This window comes from Belonocnema kinseyi, chromosome 7 (assembly GCF_010883055.1).
Source record: "Belonocnema kinseyi isolate 2016_QV_RU_SX_M_011 chromosome 7, B_treatae_v1, whole genome shotgun sequence".
Taxonomy (NCBI): domain Eukaryota; kingdom Metazoa; phylum Arthropoda; class Insecta; order Hymenoptera; family Cynipidae; genus Belonocnema; species Belonocnema kinseyi.
Window position 1 is genome coordinate 78,438,259 of NC_046663.1, and position 23,531 is coordinate 78,461,789.

Here is a 23,531-nt window from a genome sequence, read left to right on the forward strand (position 1 = left end):
CAGTTGGATTTTCAACCAAAAGGATGAATTTTCTATCCAAAAAGATGAATGTTTAATAAAACAGTTGAATTTCCGACCAAAGCTTTCTCACAAAATAGTTGACTTTTCAACAAAACGATTATACTTTAAACCAAATCGTAAAATTCGTGACCAAAAGAGATGAATTCTAAGCCAAAATTATAATTGTGGACTTTTCAATTCGAAACAATTAATGTTCAGACATAGAAGATAAATTTTCACCTGAAAAAGAAGAATTTCTGCCAAAAGATGAACTTTCAATCTAAAAGAAGGGATTTTATATAAAAAATGAATTTTCAACAAAACAGTTAATTTTTTTTTACCAAAAAGAAGCATTTTTAAGAAAACTGTTAAATTAAAAAAAAAAGAAAATTCTCCACCAAATAGTATAATTTATAACCAAATCAAATGAAATCTAGACCCAAAACATAATTTTAGACGACCTTTTAATAGAATAGCTGAATTTTCAACAAAATAGACGAATTTTTAACCAAGAGAAATGCGCTCAGGACCAAAAATATGATAGTAGCCTTTTCAATAAAAACGAATGAAAAAATATTATTAATATCTGATACTTAAAAAATAAAAAATTTCAACCAAAAAAGATTCCTTTTTAACAAAAGATGAATTTTTATTCTAAAGGGACGAATTTGCTATCCAAAAACACAAATGTTTAATAAAGCAGTTGAATGTTCAGTCAAAAAACTTAGTTTTTTACAAAACAATTACATTTTTATTTAAATAGTAGGCTTGCTAACCAAAAGAAATTAATTTGGAACTAAAAATATAATAGTAGACTATGCAGTAAAAAAAAAATACTTTAACCATCATAAAGAAAATACAATACAGTGTACCGGGAAATAGTGACCCCTGAGTCAGTTCTTCCGAGAATTGACGTCGCACAGTGGTCTGGAATAGGAATTTACTGTTCATAATCGCACACAGGTCGTATTTCTTAACCGATTTAAAAGTTTTTTTTTTAGAAATGCTCAGCAATTAATTTTTAAGACAATCTCGGTTTGCTTTTTTAAATTTTTTTACAGAGCAACAATATATAAACAAACATAGTGACAAAATTGACCATTTTAGCTTTATGAATTTTTATCTCAAGAAAAAATACAGATAGAAACTCACTATCAGCCGGAATTATTGCACATGCATTCATAGAACATACTTAATTTTAATAATATTTAACTTAATTATTATAAACAATTTCTGTAAGCAAATTCTTTATAAAAATTTTTTCTCATATCTGAATTGATTTTTCTGAACACAAGTGATTCACAATTGTCTTTAAAGCCATTTATATACTTTAAGCTTTATGAAACATAGACAATATAGATTTTTTATAACAATTTAGTTAAACATGTCTCCTAATCGGCCGTTTCCTCGTAGAAAAAAATGTTTTTTTTCTTCAATAATTATTAGAGTGACATTTATTCCGGTAACTAACGAAATTAAATAAATAATCATTTATATGATTGTTATAAACAATTTTTTTAACAAAACTATGATTTTTTTCATGCAAAAAGGACGGTTTTCCACTGAAATTATCCGACAATAAACTAACAGTGATTCCAAAATTGGATACTTGCGTTTTTAGAAGTCACCTATCTTTCATTTGTTTTATGCAACTTCCTGAAAAATAAATGAGGAACAACTGAAAATAAGGTACAATAACGCTGCATTTGCGTATTCAAAAGTCACTTATCTTTCAAAGAACTAATAGAACAATTCGAATCTAAAAATGATTCGAGTTCTGAATCGTAATTTATTTATTTTAAGTTTTTTATAATAATCTCATTATTATTATTATTATAATTATAAATTTTTTCATTGATTCAATAACAAAAAATAAGATTATCACAAAAATGATTGAAAAAAAAATAACTTTTTTCTACGACCAACCGCAGATTGTCACGCATTGTTTTAAAATTGTTATTAACAATTACGCAAATTATTATTTAATGTCCCATATCCAATTTTGGAATCACTGTTAGTTTATTGTCGGATAATTTCAGTGGAAACTCGTCCTTTTTGCATGTAAAAAAATAAATCATAGTTTTGTTAAAAAAAATTGTTTATAACAATCATATAAATGATTCTTTATTTAATTTCGTTAGTTAGTTACCGGAATACATGTCACTTTAATAATTATTGAAGAAAAAAACATTTTTTTCTACGAGGAAACGGCCGATTAGGAGACTTGTTTAACTAAATTGTTATAAACAATCTATATTGTTTATGTTTGATAAAGATTAAAGTATATAAATGGCTTTAAAGACAATTGTGAATCACTTTTGTTCAGAAAAATCTATTCAGATGTGAGAAAAACTCGTTTATAAAGAATTTGTTCATAGAAATGTTTATAAAAACAATATTTGTTAACTCATGCAAATTATTTTATTACAAATTATAACTATTATGAAAGATATTAGCAACTAGCGTGAAATAAACGATTTTTTCTATGATAAAAAAAACACTAATAAGAATTTGTTTATAAATTTTGTTTATAATGATTAAGTTAAATATTATTAAAATTAATCATGTTCTATGAATGTATGTGCAATAATTCCGGCTGATAGTGAGTTTCTATCTGTATTTTTTCTTGAGATAAAAATTCATAAAGCTAAAATGGTCAATTTTGTTACTATATTCATTTATATATTGTTGCTCTGCGAAAAAAATGTTACAAAAGCAAAACATAATTCTCTTAAAAATTAATTGCTAAGCATTTCTAAAAAAAAAAACTTTTAAATTGGTTAAGAAATACGACCTGTGGGCGATTATGAACAGTAAATTCCTATTCCAGAACACTGTGCACCGCTCCGCAGGGATAGGTACGACAATCTGTAGGAGCATGTGGGATACGCACTCAGGCGTGACAAAACAGAGAGAAACATGAGACACAAAATGGTTCTGATATTGGTCCACCGTCAGCCCTGAAAGCGGCCCCAACTCCGCGGTTCATTGTATTATAACTCAATATATGGATTTTTAACTATTGGACAATGATCTAAATATTAACGTATAATATCCTAATATTAAAATTCAATATCCAGATACTATAGGTTAATATATAGATATTTTTATATTTAGAGTTTTAATACCTGAATATTGAATTTTTAACATCATGGCTTGATTCTCACATCATTTAAAGTGATGACTTTGTGAAGCTCTTCGCATGGGGTAATTGCTAGAGAGATTAATTAGCGAACTATGTCGGAGCAGTGAATCTTTATTTTTCTCATATGAGCTCTTTGATCACGGGCAGTATAACGAGGATAGAACCGAGTCAGTTACGCTTACCGAAAGGTGAATATATACTTTAACCATCATGAAAAAAATACAATACAGTGACCCGGGAAATAGTGACCCCAGAGTCAGTTCTTCCGAAATTGACGCCGCTCCGCGGGGATGGGTACGACAATCCAATTAGACGAACTGGAGGCTTGGAAAGCAGAACCGAACGAACGCTCGAGCAGTAGCCAGGAGTGCAGATGGCGCGCAGAAAACACTGAATCAAAAATATAATCGTAGGTTTTTCAATTGTAAAGAATTAACTTTCATCGAAAAACAGTAAGATATTTTTATTCAGTTCTATTAATTTGGTTGTCATTCAGGCAAAAAAATGAGAAAAAAGGGGGAAAAGAGGCATTTTCTTGAAAACAGGAGAAAAGAAGAATTCTTTTTAACGAAAATGAGAATTCGAGATGCTACAATTAATAATTTAATAAAATTATAAGTATATCTTTTGACTATTGGATTTTTAAATGTTCTAAATGTTTTTAATTATTTCAAATTTAAAATAATAATTTGAACAACTTCTTTTTTTATTACTTTAAATGTTCTTAAACGCTTATAACTTGAAATTGTAAAATTTAGAAAGAAACTGCTTTACTTTAAGAATTTTAAAATTAGTAACATTTAATGCAAAGTTAACAACATGTATAGGTATATATTATTTATTTGCAGATCCCCTTTTGCGACCTAATGGCATTAAGTCGCACCTGCACGACCTATGAGCATTGGGTATACAGATTACATGCTAACCGGATACCTCCCGCAGGTACTCAGCCGGAAATTGCAGAACACAATAATTTGTCATATCTGACCTCTAGAAATAGACTGTAAAGCACTATAGAAAAGAAAGGAACTCGCCAAAAGTGAGGGAAAAACGTGAAAATATCAAGACCTCTTGTTTACTGCACCACATCGAGTAAATCCACTATCATCTTTCGATTCACAGATCCTTCGCTAAGTAAATTTCTTCATAAAAAAAGCCATTTCGGCAGTAAATTATTGTGTAATATTGAGCAGATTATAGAAATGTTAAGCCTGAAGCACGTCATTAAGAGTCTATATAGCCACTGTGACTTTTTAAAATCATATTTATCATGGGAAAGTTCAATATAAATTTTAATCAGCATTTTTGTAGTCATAGCTTTAAAAAAAAGAGCCTAATTACCCAATTACTTCAATTTGCTTGAAAATATAGTTCTAAACATGCTCACAATCAATTAAATAATTATATATTAAAAAATTAAATAATTAGCAGACCATTTAAATAATTAGTGTATTTTGATTTAATCATGGGAAATCAGCGTTGCTACAATATCCCAATTTCGAATTTTCTGACTTTCGCCGACTTTTCCCTGACTGATTTTTTATTTTTCTTGACCGTTCTAAATTTTTTTAGGTATATAAACAGCCTTACACCTAGGTGTTGGATTTTATAAACAAAAATGAAATTTCTAACAAATATTTTCAACCACAAAAATAAAATTTTAATTAAAATATAAAATCTTTACCCACAAAAATAAATTTGTAACCGAATTGATACATATTTAACACAAAAGATCAATTTTCTACGAAAAGATACAAATTTTAAACTTAAATACATGGATTTTTAACTAAAAAAGAAAAATTTACAACCAAAAATATAATAATTATATATTTAGCCAGTACAATGAAATTAAAAAAAAAAACGAATCCTGAACCAAAGGAATTAATTCTTAACCAAAAAGATTAAGTTTCAACTAATTAGATTACTTTTCTGCAAAAAAAAATTTCAACAATGTATTACATATTACATATTACATATTAATGTATTACATACATTTTTAACTAAAAATCTAATTTTCAACCAAAATAATGAACTTAATTCCCAAATAAATGGGTTTTAATAAAACACAGGCGTACACGGAAGTAGGACATTTTAAACTAAACATTGATTTTTTTAAATCATCAAAATAGTTAAATTTTGAAGAAAAAAAAATTTTTCAACTAAAATTATGAATAATCAACAAAAAAGAAAATGAATTTTTATAACACTAGTTCCACTTTCAACTAAGTACTTGAATTGTCAACAACAAAAAATGAATTTTCGACGATAAAAAATAAATTAGCAACAAAAAATGTAATAAGTGATATTTCGACCAAAAAATACTTTAATCTTAAACCAAAAGAGTTGAATTCAACCAGAAAAGACTAATTTTCAACAAAATGGTGGAATCCTCAACCACACAGTTGCATTTTTAATCAAAAAATAATAAATTTCTAATAACAAAGATAAATTTTCCAATGCAAACACAAATTTTCAGTAAGAATTGAATTTTTAACTGAGAAAGATTTATCAATCAATAAAGAAAAAGAAAATCTTCCAAAATGTCGAGTTTTTAAGAAAAAAGACGAACGCTCTAAAAATTAATTGAATTTTCTAACAAATAATTGCAGTTTTAACTGTTTTCAAACAATAAGATAAGTTTTCAACCAAAAAGATTAATTTTCTACTAAAAAAGACGAATGATCAAAAAAGATGAAGAAAAACAGATGAATTTTCAACCCAAAAAGACGAATTTTCAACAAAACAGGAGAATTTTGTACCAAAAAGAATTACTATTTCATAAAATTTTTGAACTTTCAACAAAATAATGACTGGAATCCCAGACCTGTAACACCCCTAGAAATGTTTGATACTAATTGCGCAATTAAAAATAACTAATCTAAAACTATAACGGTGAATAAGCAGTGGATTACACTATCTGAAGTTATGAATGGAATAAGGCAAGGATAAAATTTTTTTATTTTAATGATTATTGATTGCCAACAATAATTACTTTCTTGATTAAAATCAACGAAAAAAATTTTCTGAAACAAGACATTTGATATAGTGCCATCGTATCTAATAGAATTTAATTTGATATCTTGTCAGAAGAAGTGTAAATATATGTATATTAAACCACAAAACTAGAAAGGGATAACCTCGTATCTATTCATAGATACTTTATTTGATATACAGATATATAACATTTTACATATACGTGATAGTTAAATTAGAAATTCTGAAAAGTTGCTCGAAAAAATTCTCCAGACGTTTCTTCCAGCAATTACTGCAACAGAGTTAAAACGAGGGATTTATTTCTTGTACGGTATCGATCAAACATCTTTTTTTCTTTTATACATTAATGAAACTACGCATCCATGACGTAGGTCAGCAATTTAGCATAAGAGAATTAATCGCTTTTATTGCGGTGGTTTATACTACAAAATAAGAGTGGCTGCTTTAATAGAAGAAAAAATTTCCGGTCTTTTCTCGGATCGTCAAAATTCTGAACATTCATTAAAATTAGAACATTCGATCTCTTGAAGCTGAAATTTTGCAGGTTTGCCGCTACAGCGGAAGAAAACAGATTTCCGTCATTTTCTGGTAATATAATTAAAACCAAACTGCAAATGAAATCACTCGTTTGAAAACTATTTTGAAACTCTTCTGGATTTTAAACTTTTCAAATTGAAGCTTAACTGTTCTTTAATTCAAACGCTCAATAATTTACAATGTGAAATGGAAATTCTCAATAATATTCAATTGAACAATTTTAAATTCAATACTGTTAAATTACAATATTAATTTTTTTTAACTTTTCTTAATTGTGACGTTGATAGATTTATCTTTAAAAATATTAATCTAGTTATTATTTTCAATGCTTCGAATTGAAGAATAAAAAAACTAATTTGTAAGTGAACTAAATGATATAAGTATAAGCAATTTTAACTTAATTATAATTGACTTAAATATGAAATTTTTTTAATAAACAGTCAAATATTGCTAAATATTTAAAAATGGCATTTTTAAATTTAAAAACTTTAAATTGAATGCGTTGAAATGGGAAAATTTTAGACCGAAACAATATTTCAACAAAGTTTGGAATTGAATAAAAGCATTTAAACATGAAACCGTTAATTTGAAATTATTTGAAAATAGTTTATAAAGTTTAAATTGGACGCTTACATTTCTAAGGCTTTAGAATTGAAACAGTTCAAGTACTAACGTTAAAATCTGTGAATTGTTTAATTTTTAAAAGATTCAGGATCCTCTCGTAAAATGAATTATCGTTCAATTTTTAATACGAAACACCTATTTGTGGGGGGGGGGGGTATTTAAACCTCGAGCGTTACGCTAATGTTAAAGTTAATATTAAGAATTAAACACAAAATTTAAAATAAGTTGAAAACGAACTTACTTTAAATTGCATTATGTCATATAACCTGAAATTTGTAATATTCAAAATATGGAATATCTTTTTATATTTAAATTTGGAAAATTCACTGTTATTTCCCGGTCTTAAAAATTCCCGGTCATTTCCAAGTTTACCAGTTTCCCGGTCCAGCGACCACCCTCAAAATGGTACTTCCTCGATGATCTTTCTAGTAAATTGATAAACTGATTACCTAAATAAAAATCTTAATTCCATAAACTCTATAATGACAATCTAATCCAATGTTCATTCAGTTAAAGCCTTTTTTGGTTTATTTACGAGATCAGACTTCAAGGTGTTATTTTTTTGAATTGCTGTGCAGTTTTCTTAATTGAAATTCCAAACTCTAGTTTATTTTGATTTAGAAAATGCTGGCAAATCAGTTGATTATATTGAAGCAAAGAAAATGAAGGTGCGGCTGATTATAACAGTATAGGTACATTAATTTTCAAGAGAGACATTTCTTTACTTTTAGAGGATACACATTTTTCTGATCTTCGGATTATTATTAGATTCAAAACTAACTGAAAATTAAAGCATTTTTAAATACATACAATCTCCAAGTGAACATCACTTTTTCTTTCTATTAATGTACAAAAAGATATTTGTAGCAATTTTCACTTCAAATCTGTTAAACTAGATAAATTGTTATAGTTTATTAAGCTTTGATATATAAGAAGATATATAAATATGAGTACAAATTAAGAGATTAAAAAATGAAATTTTGTAAATAAGATTAATTTAATATTTTTAATTTTGATATTGTCCCAACTCGAAGGTTCACAATTTTGATTTGATGATAATTGTATACAGTTTTAAACTGACATGAATACTTTTTTTCTGTCCAAAGAAAATATTTATCTTTCGTATTCTCTGATTTCATTCTGAGTTACAAAAAACGTTCTAACAGGAAATTTTTTTGTCATAAGTCAATCGTGTGAAATGAAAATTAAGACCTCACAACTCTGAAATTCATTGCCCTCGATGATAAGCTGAAAAAGCGGTAACAATACTTTAAATACGAGCTCGACTAGCATTTCTTTCTCTATGAAAGGCACAAAATGTACCAAAAATAATTTAGTTATTTTAATTTCAATATTGAATTACTTTAAGGCAGTATTCTACTTCGAAAAGCTGGGAAAAAGCTATTTTGGTGAGTTTTTTCTGAGATTATTAATAATGATGTAGATGTTGTAAAAATCTCGTGAATGGGTGGTCCGAAAAAAAAAAAACAGTTTTAGATTCAGTATAACTACAGCAACCGGACGCACTAGGATTTCGAATAGACATGCAAAAATAACAAAATGGAGGCGAAAAACGAAAAGAAACTAAAAAAATGGATTTATCTTTACAGTTGTCTGCAAAAAAAATAGTTAAGAATAAAATTTTTTAATTATCTTAGTTCAGCCGGTTGCTGGAGTCATACTGAATCTGAAACTGTTTAATTTTTTTGTTTCGGCCCATTTATGTCCGCCAATTCTCGAGATTATTACAACAGCGCGGGCCTACCTACTTTCTAGGGAGTTGACTTTGAATAACTTTTTTATGTAAAAAAGTGCATGAAATAAATAAATAAAGTTGTTAAATATATTTCAAGAGCATGTTTACTAAGCCTAACAAACCCTACGTCGATATCAAAATTAATAATCTCAGAACAAATTTACAAGAATAGCTTTTTTTCGAGCGTATCGAAGTAGAATACTGCCTTAAATAAAAGTTCTTATTTTCGTACAATTTGAGCACAATTATATAATGATTGAAAATAAATATCTAAATAAATGTTTAATGCCTCAACGTGTCTCCTACTTCAAAGTCCTACACATTACCCTTTACTAATTTAAACAACATAACGCAAGAAGTTTTTGCACAGAGGTATGGCCGTTCTAAGATTCGTGGGCGGACTTTTCTCAGCTCCTTTTTCGATAATAGAATCGTTGGTGAATCATCTGAAGATGACAAGGATAATTTTCAAGAGTATGATTTGCAAACAAAAGGATTTTAATTTTAGGCAGGGCCAGCTGTTTTAAAGGAAAATTTAAAATCTGCGTTTAGAGCGACTATTTTTTAATACAAAATAAAAATGAGGAAAATATAATTTTTCTAAGATTCTAGATAAAATTATAACAGTTTTTTAAAGATCTCAGATACTCCAAATAACAAAAAAAAAGTTTCAACGAATTAGTTGAATTTTCAACCAAAAAGACCAATTCTCAATGAAAAACGTAATGCATAATTGATATTTCAATCAATAATAGTTAAATCTTCAATCAAGAAAGACTAATCTTTAGCCTGTAGCATTTCAACCAATAAGAAAAAAGTTGCATTTTTGAACAAAAAATTACATTTCTACCAAATGAAATCAGTCTTCAAACATCTTTTAAACTGACTCAAATTATTCCAAAAATTTTGAAATATCTTTCGAAATTAAAAATTGCTTTAATATCGTCGAAATCTTTTTCGACATTTGTAGACATCTTTTGAAAATTTCATTAGGAATTAATTTTTCCGAATAGAGAATCATTTATAATTTACCCAGTAATCAAAAAAAAAGTTTTTTATTTTCTTTAAACCTTTCAAAATTCTTCAAAAAACTTCAAATTTTTTCTTGAAATCTTAAAAAATTTATACTTTATTTTGAATTTTTTATTTTATTTACATTTTTTTTACAATTATGGAAATATTTAAAAATAATTTCAAATCTTTTTTAAATACTTTTATAACATTATTTTTCAAAAATTAAAAATCAATTAACATGTTCTCAGGAGTCTAATGAAAAGTTTATTATCCTGAAATCTTTCAAATCTTTAAAAAGCTTCAAGATATTGCTTCGAAACCTTTAAAAATGTCTTAATACATATCTCTTAAACTTTATCGAATTTTTGTAAAAATTTGGTTATGTTGCGAAATTAAACAATGCTATATTAAAATATTTTCTACATTCTTTTTTGAAATTCCAGGACATTTTTTATTCTCTTGAAACTTATCAAAATGTTTGAAAAGCTTTTTTTTAAATCTTCAAAAGTCTACATTGACTTAACATTTGTTTAAACCGTTCACGATTTAAATTATTTTTGAAACTTTTGAAACTTCTAAGATTCCAATTTTGATATCTTAGAAACTTACATCGTTTTAAATTTTCCCCGAAATCTTATTGTCAGTACCGGTAATTTTTTGGTTACCGATATCGACCATTTTATTACCAATATAGTGAAAATTTTCACAAATTATAGTATAGTAGAAAAGTGTTAAAAACATAATTCTTCCTAAATTTTCGAAAATTATTTACAATTAAAATGTTCTCTTTTATCAGATATGTTTTGAAATATTCATACAAAAATTCTGTCGTCAAATAAAATTACTTATTTGAAAATTTCTATTTACGAAATTAATGGTGCAGACAATGTATTTAATATACTGAAAGTAATATACACGCTGTACGCAAAGTGTATATATAAGGTGTTTAATGTAAAGTTTATAACCAAAAATATGAAATTTTCAAAAATTACTAAATTCTAAATATTTTAAATATACTCTTAAAATTATGGTCACTGAAAACAACAATTCAAATGTTCGCTAAATGTTGCCAGCCTTATTCTGAATTTTTAACATGTTTGATATTATTCGATACGGAACTAAAGTTAGGTGAGTTTCTAAAAATTAATATAATTGATTAAAATCCATTGCTTTGATTATTAATGCAACTGTGATGACTGCATCACTGAAAATGTCCAAATTTTCAAAATAAACTTATACTCAATTAAATAAGGGGGTTTTTATTTAAATTAATTTTTCTTTCCAAAATAATGTACATAAAATTATTTTGAAAATTAATAATATTTCTGATAAAAAAAGTTACATTACTGAAATTGTTGCTAGATCTGTGAGTTATTGTAATAGCTAAAGTTCTTGATAAAAGAGTAATTTTATATTTTTGAATTGCAGTTTTTGTAGAAACTTATATATTACACGTTTTACAAAAATTGACAGTACAGTATAAGGCGAAACACTAATAAGGATTATAATAGTATTGTTTGTAGAAATTTCTCTTTTTTTGTTTGTTAAAATTGGTACATTTTAATAATAAACTAACAGTTTTTACAACATAATTTTAAGTAGAATTTTCCAACACTTCAACTTTTGTGAAATCTTGTATTTTTTGTAAAGACTTGTAATTTTGTAAAATAATTTACGTGAACTTAGAAGCGTTTTTATTGATGACGAACACAAAAATTAAAAAGAAATGTCAACACATGTATAGTTTTCTGTAACTACTTGCAGATTTTTAGAACAAATTAAAAAATATATATTTAAACGAAAGTTTTATACAATTGTTTGAATTGTAGAAGCTTATATTTTATTGTTAATTTTTTTAATTTTTACAAGAAAATACAAGTAAAAAGTAGGTATTTGTATTTAATTGTATTTTTTGCTCAATTTTGTGCATTTCTTTAGAAAAAAGTATATGTTTAAAAAAATTACAGTTGTAGAAGTGATATACTTTCTTGTAAAAATTGTTTCCGCCCGGAGAGCCCTTAAAATTGCACTAGTTTATTTGACCCTTGACGGGAACTAAAATTGATAAAAATTGCTCTGAAATTGACATAACGAGGACTCGGTCTGAGGATTACAATGTTCATAATGTTCAATATGTCCGTGGATAAGAGGATGTTGGAAATCTAGCACACTGTGTACATCGAGCCAAGCTCGCATTTCCATAGCATTGTCGCAAATAGAGAAAAAATATGCAGGTTGAGAGTAGAACGTGCATGTACTGTATACCCTATAAAATAGACACACTAGGTGTTTCTATAGAAATAAGCCACAATCTCTAAATTTGCATTTTATTTTTATTTAAAAAAAGGAATGAGAAAGATAAAAAAGAATATTATATCTCTTTAATAAACTTATTTCAGTAATAATTTTCAAATTTTTATTTTCTGTTTTGAAAAATAATTCAAAACTGACAACCTATTAAAAAAATTGTTTTAAACAAAAATCTGAGCAAAAATCGCTCAATAGTTCCATTTTCTGCGGATTTTATTGCATTTTTTGAATGGCCAGGCAGAACGCGTAATTGCTATTTTTTCAAACTATCGTCATTAGACGCGCGCGGGTAGTTTTTGGAAAGTGTTATTAGTTTGTTTGTAAGGTTATGTAAATATAATATTCCTAAGATTCTTGAAAAAATTAAAAAAGATTTTTGAAGATTTCAGAAATGTTAGAAAAGGATCTAGAAAATATGCTTATTTTAGTGGGCTTTACCAAATTTGAGGAAAAATCGGATTACCAGACATTTTTCTCACTTTAACTAAACAATTAAAATTGTTATGAATAGAATAATAAATGAAATACAAAAGTAAAAAAGATATGCACGTAGTTGAAAACAAAACAGATAAAAGGATGATGATTTTGTTGCAACGCAACTTTTGTTTTGGGTGGATTTAAATGCTTCAATATCTGCAGACTAAAACATTATTCTGAAGAATATGTTCTATTTTTTCGTGAAGTAAATCTTTTGTGTGGCTGTTTTGCTTTGAAGCACGCTTTGATACATGTCTTGAGAACAGGTTAATGCAATAAAAGAGATCTAATTTACGGTCACGCGTCGAATCCATCTTACTTCAAGAGAGATAAGCACATAGATCCATTGCATTATTATACAATGCCAAACGTAGAACAATGCCAATTCTTTTGTTCTAAACTAGATTTGTTAAAACCTGCTTGATATAGAATTGTGATGACCTTCTATCAATGACTATAATTTATCAAATTATTATTTTTACTCGTATATGTCAAAATCTAATACAATTAAACTCTACCGGCGGAAATGATATCGTTACGCCTACTTTTAGGCAGATGCTAAAGTTGTTTTTATTTTGTTTATACACAATAACATTTTTTTCTCCCACAATGACAATTTGTATAAATAGGGCATGAAAATTCTATAGTTATTTATACCATTTAAAAAAAATCAGTTTGAATAATGTGATATTTTAATCAAATAAATAAATTTAGTGTAGAGTGCAAAGCTTTATTGTACTTTATATTGCTTATAGTGAGAAGGTTCAGGCTTTGGCTTACTTAGTTTGAAGTTTTTCTGCCATATTCTTTTATAACATAATTTTTGAATTTTTCTTTAAATTTGAGCAAATAGTTGAAAAGCTTAAAAAGAAAGCTATGTTATATGTTCTTAAAATTTTGTTTTACCTAGAGAGTAATGAACAATAAATATTGTTCAATGATAGAAAGTAAAAAACATATTTTAAGAACTAACGAAATGATTTCATCGCACTTACTTTGATTTGAACAAATTTTTTATTTGTAATCAAACAAGTGAAATGTGCACTTTAAACAAAAGATTTATTTCAATTTAAAATTATTCACTCATTTTTAATTAGATCATAAAAAGTATTGTTTCACTGATTAGACTTTTGAAACATCATGAATAAAAGAATGAACTATCCGAATCAGATTAATCATTCAGGCGTCAGGCTAGATTGCCAGGAAATGCGAAACGATTGTAAAAAGTTTGCTATTGCCTTGACAAGGACCACTTTCAGTTTCCCAGACCCTACTCTGGAATTTGATACTTCTGTGCCAATTAATGGAAAGTTATAAGCACTCCTCCTTAATAGGATCTTCTAAACTAGAAACCCTAAGTATTCACAGATAGCATCAAATTGCAATGGATTTTAAATTAAAAGTTGTCTCAGATGTAGTGGTCGCTCAATTTGGCATGATGTTAGGTATCTGGCAAACTTAATAAAATAATGAATTATTAATCAAAATCAATTATTTTCTTCGATACAACATACTTTTTGTACCACAAATACGGCAGTACATTATATTCCCTACAGTTATTTAAATTTTGTGTTATTTTATTTCAAGATTTTAGCTTAGATCATTCTTTCTCTATCTTGCAGATACGATATAAAAAAATGCAATAGACATTCCAAAATTGTATTTAGTAGTTATTTAGTTGCCACTAGTCAATGAAGTTTGCTGCCCAATAATAAAAAGTGTCGTCAATACTTTCATGTTGAGCGCTTCAATGGCACTAAAAAGTATAGGTATAACCTGTCAATTTTCCCTAATAGCCAGTAATCATTACTAATAACGCATGGACACAAACTCTTCTTTTTAGTATTATTTAGTACCATTTTACTGCTAGAAATAGTCCAACAAACCTCAGAAAAAATTCCACTGATTGTAATTTGGAACTTGATTTTTGCGGCTTAATTGAATTTTTTTGTTTAAAAAAATGATTTGTATACCTGCAAACAGATGAAGTTGTTGAAGTGTATTTTTTTTATTTCCGAAAACATTATGTAAACAAGATATAATTAAACGGAGAATTCTTTGTGGTTGTTATTATTTTATAAATATAGAAAAATGTATATTATTAGAGTTAACTTGTAATTTTAGGGATTGCATGAAAAGAGTTAAATAATTGAAGTCCAGGTAACGATTTATCCATTTTCTTTTCACCTTCTTGACCATTCCGACTAAGAAAATGTCTGAATCACGTGGCTCTGCACGATTTGGTCGAATGTAATCTCGTCAGTAAGAATTACGCGCTTTCTCTGAACAACCCGATGAAGCAAGGGTGAAGGAGTGGTACTCAAAGTCATTGAAGCGAAAAACTTCATGCAGTGACCTGGAATAAGGAAGCGTAAATTGCGAGTTTTTTTTTAAAGTCAGCGTAGAAAAGCTCACTTAGAAAATCACTTTGAAAAAATCTTAACTCGTCATATTACTTTTCCATAATTTGCAATCTCATAATTGCATCAACAATCGCGCAATATACGCATGCAAAGTTTTTTGCTCTGAGGGTAGTAATAATTTTGTATACCAAAAAAATTGGAATATATACTTATTTTTAAGGTTTTATTTGTTTATTCAGAAAAATTTTATCAATTAATTGTTACTAATTTTTAATAATTAATTTGTGAATTTAAAATTTCAACAAAAAAGTTCATTTTCAAAAGAATAGTTGGATATTTAACCAAAAAGATGTATTCTCAATGTAAACTGTAATACACAATTGATATTTTATCCAAAAAAGACCAATGATCTGCAAAATAGTGGAATTCTTAAGCAAAAAAAGATAATTTAGGGTTAAAACTGCTGTTAAAACTGCAACTTTTTGATCATTTATCTTTTTTTGCTTAAGAATTCCACTATTTTGACTTCCACTATTAATGCATCTGTTTGATGTAAAATTTAACTTTTTGGTTGCAAATTAACATTTTTGTTAAATATCTTAATTTAGGGTTAAAACTGATGTTAAAACTTCAGTTTTTTGATTATTTAAGATATTTAACAAAAATCTTAATTTGCAACCAAAAAGTTAAATTTTCATCAAACAGATGCATTTTCTACCTAGAAGATTAATGTTCTATGAAAAAGACGAATTTTCATCGAAATAGATACCTTGTCAACCAAAGAGATGAATTTTTAACCAAAAAGATAAACCTTTAAAAAAATGAGTATGAAAAAATAAACCATTAACCAAATAGTTGCATTTTCAACCAAAAAATATGAATTCTCAATTATAATTGAGTTTTTTTTAAACTATTTAAATATATATTAAAATTATTCGAACTTTTTCCAGCATTTTCTTAAAATATTTTTAAAACAATTGCTTGAAAATCTTAAGATTTCTTTGCAGACATTTTGAGCAATATTTTGAAGTTTTTTGAAACCTTTTTAGATTTTCTTTAAAAATATTATTTAAAAATAATATCATGAAACCTTTCAAAATTCGTATATAGCTTCTCTTTTTGAAATCTTAAAAACTGTACATTTTGTGTGAAATTCTTTTTTAACTAAACTTCTAAATACCTTTTGAAATAATTCTTAGTCTGCATCAAGTTTTCAAAACTTAAAACTAATCTTTGAAAATAAAAACCTAAATCATTTATAATTTTTTCAAAAATCTTATTATTGGTACATTTTAACGTTCGTGTGGTAGCGAAACGTTGCAAACATAATTTTTTCCCAATAATAAAAAATTGTTACAAATTAAATTTTGTTTTCATGAATAATAATAATACGGTAAGGAGTAATTGAATAGAATTCACTTGTAATTTTATGAAAATTGCGGTCAAAAAGTTAAGAACGTAATTTATGCCTATATTATTGAAAATTCATGTAAATTAAAATGCTCTCTTTTAAAAATATAATCTTAGAATTTACAAAATTCTAGAAATTTCAAAAGAACACAAACTGAAAATAATTACTAAAATTTTTATTTATGCATCATTCAACCAATCAGGTTTTTAGCAGGATTTTAAAAAAGGATAGACACATGTTACGATAATTTTTGCATTATTTTTCAACTATGGTTTCAAAATAAAAAAATTAACTTATGATATTTTCGAAAATATTTATGGTCGGTTGAAATGGTATTAAATATTTTTCCAGTTAAGGCTTATTGTGTGCCAGAAACGCCTTCCTTTTGCGTCTTCAAATTGTACAGTTGAGCGACGCGAAAAGGAAGTGCGAGAAGGAAGCATGCTAATTTCCATCGTCAGTTCGTACCGACATCGAGAGTTTTCTCATCTCTCCCTGCCAATTGATTCGGTCTGATTATTGAATGCAAACCAGTTCTCTACGCAGCGTCGTCTACCTTTTGCATAAATCTATCCCATGAAAGTAATAAAAAAAATTAATTCTAAATACACTATTTTGCAAATTACATTTCTTAATCATCTACCAGAACTATTTCCAAAAATAATATCAAAATTCCCAATCTAATGTTTATTATACAGATAAAACCAATCAAACTGAGGAGCGCATAATTTCGGAAACAGGACAATCGGCAATCACTTTGTAACCAGATATTTTTTAATCGTAATTAATAATTGCGTCAATTTTACAATTTTAATTTTAAATAATTTCAAATTTTGCTAGGTTTCAAATTACTTTATGCAACTTAGATTAAATTAAATTGATTACATACTAAAAAACAAATCATAACATTTTAACAATTTTAAAAAAATTGTTCAAATTTCAACGTTATAAAATGAAACAATAACCATGTGAAATTCCAAGGGATCACAGCAGTCCATTAGAAATGAATTAATAGAACCCAATTAGAAAATTCAACTACACTGGACCCTGGATTTCCGTAAACTAAATTTGTGCGGGCCGAAAGGGAGACTGTACTCATTCAAGCGTGACAAACAGAAAGAGCGCCGCACTCTCAGCGCGTTAGTTGCATCAGCTTGCATCATGCGTCCAAATCAAACAGAAATGATCTATGCAGCCCTGCCTATTTACGTTCGGTGTTCTTGGATTTGCGTGGAAGGTCACTGCCAGCCATGCCCAAAACCATTCACAAATCCAGTTTACATTGTATTTTTGTTTGAAAGTACTTTTTTCTTTGTTGAAAATGCATTTATTTCCGTTGACAATTCAACAATTTGTTGAATACTTCCTTCTTTTTCGACAGAAAAATATTTATGGTCGAAAACTTATATTTCTGGTTGGAAAATTCACCTCTGTTGGTAAAAATTAATTTTTTTGTGAAAAAAAGCAACTGTTTGGTTAAAAATCGAACTACTTTGACAGGAAACTCAATTCATTGCATAAAAATGAACATTTTAATGGAAACTTTATATTTTCGGGTTGAAAATTCAACTGTTATGTGGAAAATTTGTCTTGTTGGCTTGGAAGATCGACAATTTTGTTAAAATTTTTGTTTTTTCTTGGCTGAAAAATCTTTCTTTATTGAAAGTTATACTATTTTGTTGAAAATTCGCCTTTTTGGATGAATTCAACTCTTTTGATTTTTTATTTAAAACATAAATCTTTTTGGTTGAAAATTCAACTACTATTTGGTTAAAAGTTACTTTGCTAAATTTTCACCTGTTTGGTTAAGTATCCATTCATTATGAATTTGAAGTTTTTTAATTCGAATTTAATATTAGTACCTACATTAATTTTATTTAAAAGAACTGAGTCCTCTTTTTCCTGAAAAATCTCCTTATCTTTCCAGTTGGTAGAGCATTTTAACTTGTAAAATTCTGACCCTATAAAGATCATAAAAACTCTATAAAGGTAATTTTGACCTCTTTAAAGATATTTTTGATTTTCAAGTACAAAATTGATTATCTTTTGGGTTTAGTTGTACAATTCAATTATTATAACAATTTCTTCACGGTCCACGATGTCCTTCAAATCTAGAAAATGAGCAAAAAAGTGGCTTAGGAAATACTTGAAATTGGCATCATCAAAAATAATCTGTTTCAAGGTATCTTGTTTCTTTAATGTTTTAAATTTGCGTTTACGATTCTTTAAACATGAATCGAAGCTTTGTAAAAGAGAGAAAAAGGGGGGGGGGGAATTGAGTCAAAGTTCTCGATTTAAGATTTTTTAGAAAATTTTCAAATTTAAGGGGGAAAAGGAGAAAAGGGGGTAAATGGATCTTAGGTAAAAAAGAGGTTTTTTTTATCTGTACGAATTTCATATTTTTTATTTGTCAACAATGTATTTAAATAGGCTCATTTTATGCGTTTACAATTTCACATTTTAAAGCAAATATGGTTTTATTTTATTACATTTATAAAAATTATAACTCTGTACAATCTGTAACTCTTGCGATAATTGATGCATAAGTTCTTGAAAGATATCGGTTCGTGAATAAGGAATACGTACAAGCGGAACAGGAAGAATCTCTACAAGTTAAATTTTGCACGTACAAGGAATAAGTGCTCTAATATTCATAGAGAATAAAAAAATTATTTATATTCCAACGTCACAAGTGAAAGCAACCACAGACAGCAAATTTAAACTTGCTCACTCGATAATGTACTATATCTTGCATAAGACAAGCGTGCGTGCTGAAAGACTATAATCAGGATTCTCTATCTCAGCTCTAAGAGCAATTACAATGACATTATCGAAAGTATATCGCACGGACTGTAGAGAAACAAGGACACGAAACTGATGACTGATAAGAATATAAAAAGGCTGTGGCTACGTGTACTGAAATTTCGGTACAAATAGCCGGATTTTTTCGGTATGAATAGGGGGACCTGGAAAGGGAGCTATTCGTATCAAAATTTCGGTACTAGAAGCTAGATTTTTGTGTAGGCACACCCATATTTGTACCGGAAATTCGGTACACTTAGATACTTTCTATAAAAAAACTAGATTTCTTCATCGAAATCAATCGCTCTTTTTAAAAATTAGAAACAAACTTCGGGGGCCATTCATAAATTGCATTACACAGTTTTGGCCATTTTTTTACCCCTCTTATCTCCCACGTAACCAGTCGTGACAAAATGGCTTGGATATCCTCCGTATATTTTACGTAATTTTTTCAAACATTTTCTGATCTCTCTTATTGAATTCAATGTAGTTACTTACTATCCGAGACACCTAAATTACACAATTACTTTGTTTGTATAATGAAACATAATATGTTACATATATAAACAAGCATAAGAATTTTCAAAAAATTAATCAACGCTCCCATTTTCACTATTCACAATTGAAGAATTTTTAATTTCAAATCTATAAAATTAAACAAATTGCAATTTTAAATGTGAATTTATTAAAATTGTATTGTATACTATAGAAGCTACATACCTATTAAAAAAACGTTAAAAATAACATTATTTTAAACTATAAACGTTCTAAATAATTGAGTCTTCAATTCTAAGTCTAAAAAATGGAAGAACTTTGAATTAAAATTTTAATTTAATTTAAATAAAAAAATTTTAATTGAAGATCTTCGAAACTGAACATTATATTCCAAAAAGTATTCATAATCATATTCTTACCTTTAAAATATAAATATTAAAATAAAATAAAATTTAAGACAGGATTCCTTCACCTAAAGGAAGACATGTAACAGGGTTAAATTTTACCAACAAAGAAGTACAAACTTAGGGAACTAGTTATCACCCTTTTCCTTTTGTATAATATTAATTACACCGATATGGAGAATCTATTGAAACAAATTTTCACTTCACTACATTTTTTTTTAATCTTTGCATTCACATAAAACAAAAATGGTTCACTTTTATAAAGAATCGAAAGCTTGACTATAAAAGAACACTCAGAAAACGATTTCATTGAATCAACCAAATTTGCGTGGGTTTAGCCATAGAAAATTGTTTTTACATGTACAACGAAATATTTGATTCACCCAACTAAATTTTTTGGTTGTTTTAATCAATCTGTTGGTAGATGAAGTATTCCGTTGAAATACAAAAAATGTTGGGTCAATCAAATATTTTGATGAATCAACCAACTTATCATGTATTCAAGAATTCAGTTATTTTGGTTTAGGAAAATTTCTTTCTCAGTGAACATTTTTCAGTATATTAACAATAAGTCAATTAAATAACAAATTCAATAATTTTTGTATCCCGCTGTAAATATAAACAGAATAAATATCACCAACTTTATAAAACAGATATCTATCTTCCAAACTTCACTACTCAAAGAAAAATTATTTTCCTTTACTTTGTTTTTGAGGGGAGTAAATTGTGGGAAGCGATTGATCCATATTAGACGCCACAAACTTGTTTTCAAATGCTTTTAAAAAATGTATTTTTTTCAAACCTCCGAATTTCTAGTTTTTACTTTGCACATTGCGGAAAGAATGACCGCATCCGCGAGTCACGGCGCAAAGACTGGATAACGATGGTCCTTTCGCGTATCGAGTACGTACGTGCTTTGGGGATGGCGTGGAGTGAGGTGGGGGCGGTTGACTTTGGAGAGGCAAGCGACCATGAGTGAAGGGACAGGAGAGGGTAAAAAACGATCGAGAGGGTCGGCCTGGAGAACTTTGCAGTAACGGTCTTGCTTTTCTACCTGACATCTATTTACTTGCTACAGGAACGCATGAACTGTGTGATGTTTAACTTTCTTTTTGTTACAAAATATCAACCTTCAGTGTGTCTATTCTAATTCTAAAAAAAATACCCTGACAACTTCAGGTATTCCTAAAACTTCCAAGTCAAGTATTCCTTATCAATTATTTTAAGCAATTTAGACCCAACACTAGCTTTTCGGAATTTTATGATTAGAGGATATTTTAAAGAAAGTTCACTAGTGATGGGCCATTCATAAATTACTTAAAACATTTATTTACCATTTTATATTCGCACCAATTTCTAATATGTGAGAAGCCGTTACAAAATAGTTTGAGTCCCCCCTCCCCAAAACAAAAAATTAATTTTGAACCAAATAGTTGAACCCTCAAGCCAAAAAGATGAATTTTTGAGAAAACAGTTGAATTGGCAATAAAAAATTCAATTTTTACCCAAGAAATATTACTTTTCTACCAAAAATAAAAATTTTCAATGAAAAAAGACAAGTTTGCAATCCAAAAAGGTGAACTTTCGACGAAAAATACAATAGTTGATATTTCAATAAATAAACATTTTAATCTTATCAAAAAAGAAGTTTATGATTTGGTATGTAAGTATTAAAAAGCACAATTTTTTCTGAATTCGCGTAAGGTTTTCTACGATTTTTCGTAAGAAAATGGATTTATTGTACATTTAATTTGTTTAATTTCACATTTGAAGTATAAAACAACTTCAAGTAGTAAAAATCCAATCAAGTTTTAAACAACAATGACTGGAAGATTTTGATGATTAGATTTATTTTACATTTACCTGAATTTGTAAATTCAGGTAAATTTTGTAAATTGTGTATCAGTTTATATAAAAGCCGCAAATTACATTCAGGATTGAAAAATCTTTTCATTTTTATTTAAATAAAAAAAAATACGTTTCCTACGTTCCTGATATATGGTAAACAAGAGAATGTCACTGTCTTTACATTTCTCTTCTTTCTTTTATTTTCTGTCATTCTAACACTATTTTCCCATCTTCTTTCTCTTTGTTTCTCATTTTACCAGTTTCCTTCCTACGGCACTCCTCAAGATTCTTCTGAAAGGAACAATCATGAGTCTTCAAAAGAGTCCCGTTTCTAGGTTCAAATTTTTATGGTATAGTATTCAACACGACAAATCACGAATTTCTATTTCCTGTGGTAGAGCTATTATTAGTGAAAGTAACCTAATTTTTTTTAATACAGAGCATTTTTTGATAATTATAAATAATAACCTTAAAATTCAGTCATTCACTTTTTCCACACTGAAGCTCACATGCGCTCCGGCTCAGTTGTAACATGTTTTTGTCTCTTTATTATTTTTATATCACCCAGTTTGACAGTTAAATAGCATATGTTATTTTGACAACTTATAAAATTCTGCTTCCACCTGAAATTGCTTCGATGGAATGGAAATTACTTTGAATTGGAATAACGTATTCTCATCATTTAGATGGACATAATAACCATTTTTATCGGATTTAAGGATCATTTGAAATTAGATGCAGCGTTGGAGAAGTTTCTTAAACAACGGAACTAATAACAGCAACAGTTAGTTCTTAAAAATAGTAACTTCTAACATTTCCAGTCACTTATTCCAGTAACTTGAAGTTCCTGCAAAGTTACCTTTCTTTTATAGGAAACATATGTTACCCATGTAAAAAGTTAAAAGAATTTTCAAGAAAATAATAAAGACTGTAATTTTCACTGTTCACAATTGAAGGAATTGGAATTGCAAATTCATAAAATTGAATTAATTTCCATTTTTAATCTTCAAAATTGAACTATTCCAAAAAATCATTCAAAATTTCCTGTTTTTCTAGTATACACATTAAACATTGAAGAGCCTTCGATTTCAAAAATTCAAAAATAAATCACTTTAAATTACAAAACATTAAAAGTAAAGACATTCCAAGTGTAAATCTTCAACATTTCACTATTGTAAAAAAAAACGATCAAAATTACATACCTTTAAAATATTAATCTTGCAAATTGAATAATTTGCAATTCCAAATTTTTTAAATTAAAGAATTTTTCTCTATAACTCTTCAAAATTGTAGAACTGAAATTGTGAATTGTTAAAATATAAGTTTTTAATTTGTACTATTTAAAAAAACA

The 23,531-nt window shown here is 27.7% G+C and overlaps 1 protein-coding gene across 3 annotated transcripts in view; it reads right to left on the bottom strand.

Annotated features, from left to right (window-relative positions):
• The window catches only part of LOC117176050 (dentin sialophosphoprotein-like), a 209,391-nt gene that overhangs the window by 27,397 nt on the left and 158,463 nt on the right, over nt 1-23,531 (bottom strand). Inside the window, exon 1 of one of the 3 annotated variants that reach the window (XM_033366044.1) lies at nt 21,135-21,201. The exons of the other annotated variants lie outside the window; for them this stretch is intronic. The gene's annotated coding sequence lies outside the window, so the exon portion shown is untranslated. Of the gene's footprint in view, nt 1-21,134; nt 21,202-23,531 lie in introns of those variants that run through there. 3 annotated transcript variants of the gene reach the window in all.